This window comes from Microtus ochrogaster, chromosome 10 (assembly GCF_000317375.1).
Source record: "Microtus ochrogaster isolate Prairie Vole_2 chromosome 10, MicOch1.0, whole genome shotgun sequence".
NCBI classification, from domain to species: domain Eukaryota; kingdom Metazoa; phylum Chordata; class Mammalia; order Rodentia; family Cricetidae; genus Microtus; species Microtus ochrogaster.
In genome coordinates, this window is record NC_022016.1 from 55,258,810 (window position 1) to 55,264,609 (window position 5,800).

The 5,800-nt window shown below is 46.2% G+C and overlaps 1 protein-coding gene across 1 annotated transcript in view; it reads left to right on the forward strand.

Annotated features, from left to right (window-relative positions):
* The first annotated feature begins 1,427 nt into the window (after nt 1-1,427).
* Nucleotides 1,428-5,800, forward strand: part of Zbtb8a (zinc finger and BTB domain containing 8A) — a 15,641-nt gene continuing 11,268 nt past the window's right edge. Inside the window, exon 1 of the mRNA XM_005353199.3 lies at nt 1,428-1,504. The gene's annotated coding sequence lies outside the window, so the exon portion shown is untranslated. The remainder of the gene's footprint in view (nt 1,505-5,800) is intronic.

The window sequence follows — 5,800 nt, forward strand, 5'->3', positions numbered from 1 at the left end:
TTCCCAGCAACCACATGGTGGCTCACAACCATCTGTAAAGAGGTCTGGTACCCTCTTCTGGCCTGCAGACATGCACACAGACAGAATATTGTACACTAAATAAATAAATATAAAAAAAATATTTAAAAAAAGAACCAGACAAGAATTACCATTGTTAACATAATGTCTGCATTACTGAGATTCATGATATTTGCATGCATGTACAACCCATGTGCTGTCTTGACAGCCATGAAAGCTTCCATAAACACGTCTGCCGGCATTAACAGTCCAGCCGTGGGAAGATGGTTCTGCCTCATTTCTGCCTTGGAGCTCTCATAAAAGATTTGATATTTTACATGGGGGCTGGTGCTTGGGGTGGGGGAGACTAACTGCAAAGGAGTCTGGGAAATATGCTTTTTTAGTTTCCCTTAAGGAAGTTCTAGAGGTGTCTGAGTATGCGTTGGGGTGGAACTTGGTGATTGTCACCCCAAAATGACATGATGACATGTCATCAGCATGTAAAAACTGTATGGGACACAATCTAGGCTTAGAAATCGTTCTCCCTGATAGGTTAGAATTCATTTTTGCTGGTCACAGCAGAGACTTACCCCTAAGTCGCCCTGGTGAGCCCAAAATCTGTCAGAGTAACAGCTCCGCCCAGGTTCTCCTGGCTCCTTAGGACTGGCTAACGGATGAACTTTCCCTATAACAAGTTTTCCTCTCTCAGACTCCTGGATTTCCTGTGCATGGGAGGGGACACGTGCCCATAATCTAATACTGTGGAGGCTGAGGCAGGAGGATCAAAGATGGGAAGCCCATTTGGGCTTCATGATGTCGCAACCAATAGACAGTAAAACCAGTTGTTCCTCCAGCTTCTCAGTTTCGTTCACAATTTCCAGCCTGCTGCATTAGTTGCCAGTGTTTCCTAAACTTCTTCTGTAGCCAGTTTAGTACTTTTTTGAGGCAAGGTCTAAGGCAGTCCTCAGACTCACTAAGTAGCCAAGGCTAGCCTTGAACCCCTGATCCTCCTGTTACCCTGTTCCAAGTGCTAGGATTCAGGTGTGTTCTACCCTGCACTAAAGCATGTTAATTTATTTATCGAGGAATCCAAAACATCAAAGCTATTGTTGTTTTGTCTTTTAGAGACAGGATTTCTCTGTGTGGCACTAGCTGTCCTGGAACTACCTCTGTAGACCAGGCTAGCCTCAAACTCATGGAGATCCCCCTGCCTCTGCCTCCCAAGTGCTGGGATTAAAGGCGTGCGCCACCACCGCCCGGCCTATTTTTTAAAACTAATGATCTGTGCCAAATTATCTATTTTTACATGCTGAACACTGATGCCTAAACTATCAATAAATAATTAAGTACCTTACAAGATTACATCTCTTATTACAAAAGCTCACTCTGTGTGTCCCTCCTTTCTCTCCACAGACACAGCTCCTTTTGTGACGTAATTGACTTAGAGTCTTTCATCTTTGCCCTTCAGTTGTCTTCAGGTGTCAAGACCAGCATCTGCACATTCCAGGTATGAGAAAACCTGTAGACTGAGACTGTTCATTTCCCGGTTTCCCAGACCTGAATAATCACACAGAAAATATAGTAATTACAACACTGTTTGGCCAATATCTCAAGCATATTCCTGGATCACTCTTATATCTTAAATTAACCCATTTTATTATTTTATAGTTTACCACAAGGCTCATGGTTTGTTACCTCTTGCTTCTTGAGCAGCTACATGGTGTCTTTCTGACTCTGCCTACTCTATATATCTCTTCCAGCCTGGCTATATTCTGCCCTGCAATAGGCCGAAGCAGCTTCTTTATTAACCAGTGGTAATAAAACATATTCACAGTGTACAGAGGGGCATCCCACACCAGAAACCATTGCTTTGGTGCTGGAGGTTGGCCTTGGGTGTTCTACCAAGGAGCTCCATCCTCGCCAAATGTGAAAAGTTTAAGTCTTTTGCCTCATTAATATAAATATTAATTCTATATATCAGTAAAATACAATTTTACTGTATCCATGTTTTTATACATTTTTACGTGTATCCATGTTTTGCCTGCATGTGTGTCTATGTACTTCATGCATGTAGAGGCCAGAGAGGACCTTGTATCCCTTGGAACTAAAGTAACAGATGGTCGTGAGCCATCCTGTGACTGCTGGGAATCGAATTCGGGTCCTCTGGAAAAGCAGCCGGTGCTCTTAACGTCTGAGCCATTTCTCCAGCCCCCATAGTTATAACTGATATTATACCTCATCTAAACACATATATAGCCAGGTGGTAATAAGAGTGCAGCAGCAGCAGCAGCATGCGCCGACCAGCCTGGTCTACAAGAGCTAGTTCCAGGACAGGCTCCAAAGCTGCAGAGAAACCCTGTCTCGAAAAACAAAAACAAAAACAAAAAAAAAAAGAATTTCACAACCCTGCACTTTATATGTTACAGAATGCATTTATTGTTTTCACACTCCCTGTGTAAAGTGTTCAGCATTCTGATCTTGGCTCGTTTTTTTCTGCTCACTTACTGTTAATTTTCTTCTTGTGTACACTTGTCCTTGTTTGTGTATGAGTGTGGGCGCGTGGAGGTCGGAGGACAGCTTAGGTCTTGGTCCTCAGAGGCCACCTTGTTTGAGGCAGGGTCTCTTGTTTGCTGCCTCTGTATGCCGGGCTGGCCAGCCCCGACATTCCTGTGGTGTCTTTGGTCCCTGCATCCCATCTCACCAAGGCAGCACTGGGATTGTCACTGGGGAAACCGGGATTCCCATTTGCATCCTTAGTCTCCTTAATAGAATAGTTTTAAAATAGGTTCAGAAGGAAGCTTGAGGACCATTTTATTAGAGCTGGAAAGAAAAACAACAGAGCAAGCAAGCTGTAAATCTTGGCAGCTGCCAGGGGAGGGAAATGGAGAGGGGAGAGAGGTGGATAGATGATAGGTACGTAGGTAGATTAGATGATAGATAGACAGACAGACGGACAGACAGACAGACAGGAGTTTTACAGGCAGGCTTGGCAGTGCTGTGTGCTGGAGGCTCTGCAGCCCACTCCATCGAGATTGGGATAAGCCCATGATCTCAATAAGGGGATAATTATTCCTCCCGTCTGCTTAGCATGTCTCCTGGTGAATCTGCTTTCCTGGGGAATGATCTCCTACCCAGGTGATGAGTAGTCCAGCTGGGTTAACCCTCAGGGGAAGGGACAATATTTCAGTCTTTAGAGCATATCAGAATGCCATAGTTCTCATATTTCATTCTTTTGACTAGGAGCAAATAGTTTTCCCTTAACGGATCTCCAAACCCTGATAGCTCCGTTTTACCCTATAGTTTTTTAAATCCTAAGAAGGGACAAAATTGACGCTTCTGTTTGTCACATTACCGGGGGTCCAATGGAGCCCTGGAAGGGGAGAAATCCATCAGTAGTGCCCTCTGGTCAGGACAGAACCAAGAAGATTTCACACTTCTCCTATCCCTAAACTGCTTGGCCTATGTCTAGCTCTTGTTCTCATCAGGATTACAGATGTGCACCATGACGTCAGGATTTCTGTGGGTTCTAGGGGTCAGAACATAAGTCTTCAGACTTCTGTGAGAAGTCCTTTCTATTCCAGCTGTCTCCAAGCCTCCTATACTGTCAAAACTTTAACGTAATGTTTTTCCTTGAGAATTTCCTGCACGTATACATGTATTTTGGCCATATCACTGTCCATTCCTCACCCCCAGCTTCCTCTGTGCCCCATACGTCCCCAACTTCACGTCCTTCTCCACCCCCCACCCTTCTTCATAACCTGCTGAGTCCAGTTAATGTTGGCCATATGCACACAAGCATGAGGTCATTCACTGGCTAACATAACCTATCAGTGGGTCGCAACCTCTCTCCCTCAGTAGCCATGGACAGCTGTGTGCCCGTGCCTCCTCAGTGAAGACTGGGGCTCGTGAGCCTCTCCTCGTCCATGCTCTCGTCCATGCTTCTGTGCTATTCTTGTTGGGGCCCCACGCTGCTGTGAGTCCATGTCCAGTCTTTGACAGCACTCCATTGCACTCCTCCCATCCTCTGGCTCCTGCAATTCTCTCTCCCTTTTCCACTGAACCTTGGGGGTAGGGTTGAGCAGATGTGCCATTTAGGCCTGAATTTTCACAGTCGCTTATTCTAAGCACTTTGACTAGTTATGTGTCTCTGCATTAACTGTCGCCCACCACAAAAAAGCTCCTCATGTCAGGCAGTGGTGGCGCATGCCTTTTATCCCAGCACTCAGGAGGCAGAGGCAGGTGGATCCATGTGAATTGGAGCCCAGCCTGGTCTGCAGATGGAGTTCCAGGACAGCCAGAGCTACACGGGGCTATACAGGGAGACTCTGTCTCAGGGGGGAAAATGTTGTAGTGATATTTCATTTGTATTTTAATAAATAAAGCTTGCCTGAAGATCGGAGAATAAAACAGCCCCACTGGTCAGCCTTACAGACCAGGCAATGGTGACACACACCTTTAATCCCAGTAACCACACTAGCTTGCCATAGAAACCAGGCAGGAGTGGCGCACGCCTTTAATCCCAGCCCTAGAGATGGGAAGAGACAGCTCTCAGTCTCATTCTGAGATTCCTGGAGACAGGATCGTCATTTCGGACTGAGGTAGAAGTAAGAGCCAGTGGCTAGCTCTTTTGCTTTTCTGACCTTCAGGTTGAATCCCAATCTGTCTCTGGATTTTTATTAATCGTGCTACAGAATGTTTAGATTTATTCTTAGGAATTTGGGCTGGAGATAAACATGTGAAAGCTAACAATGGAATTGAGGCAGGCAGCACAAGGACTGACTTAGTACCAAGGGGCTCCTTTTTTTTTTTTTTTCTTTTCAGTACAGAGTTTCTCTGTGTAGCCCTGGCTGTCATAGAAATCACTTTGTACACCAGGCTAGCCTTAAACTCAGAGATCCACCTGCCTCTGCTTCCAGAATGCTGTGATTAAAATCATGTTCCACCTCTGCCCGGTAAACGACCCCCAACCACTGCCCGGCCAAGCCCCCCCCCCACTGCCCGGCCGAGCCCCCCTCTTACAATTCACCTGGTGGCCTAGCGCCTTCACCCTACATCCACCTGCAGAGCTGCACTTAGGTCTCTCTCTAGGCAACAGAACAGGTTCTCCAGACAGCTGCGTCAAGCTCATGGTAACTGGGTAAAAGTCCTCATGCATTATGGGAAATTGCTCTGTCGCGAAGCTGTATCCTCGGCTGTCTTCTTTACTTTCTGTTTTGGGGCATTCTCTCCTAAGGGTCCCAGGCTAGCTTAGAATAGTCCCCAGAAGGGTGCCAAGAATTCCTCGTAGTCACAGCCCGACTTAATGGAACGAGGCAGTATTTCCGAGGCGCAAGCATGTTTACCTCGGAAGCTAAGATCTCCGTAGAGACAGCAGAAGCTGTGTAGATCACATGGAAAAGGGAGCGCAGACTCCATTGCAGCTTTTACTTTTGGCTCGTGTTTTGTTGGTGCTGGAGATTGAACCGGGGAACTCTCCCATGGTACTATGTACCTGTAGCCGGATTTTTCTGTCTCCAGACTGATTAGGATGTGTAAACCCTTTCCTTCCCAAATGGAAAAGTCCCTGTTAACAGAAACTGCGAACGTGATATTAATGAGCATTGGCAGATACTCTTCGGGGCTAGCCCGAACTCTCCACTACAGTGATTTTTTTTGTTTTGTTTTGTTTTGTTTTGTTTTTCGAGACAGGGTTTCTCTGTGGCTTTGGAGCCTGTCCTGGAACTAACTCTGTAGACCAGGCTGGTCTCGAACTCACAGAGATCCTCCTGCCTCTGCCTCCCGAGTGCTGGGATTAAAGGCGTGC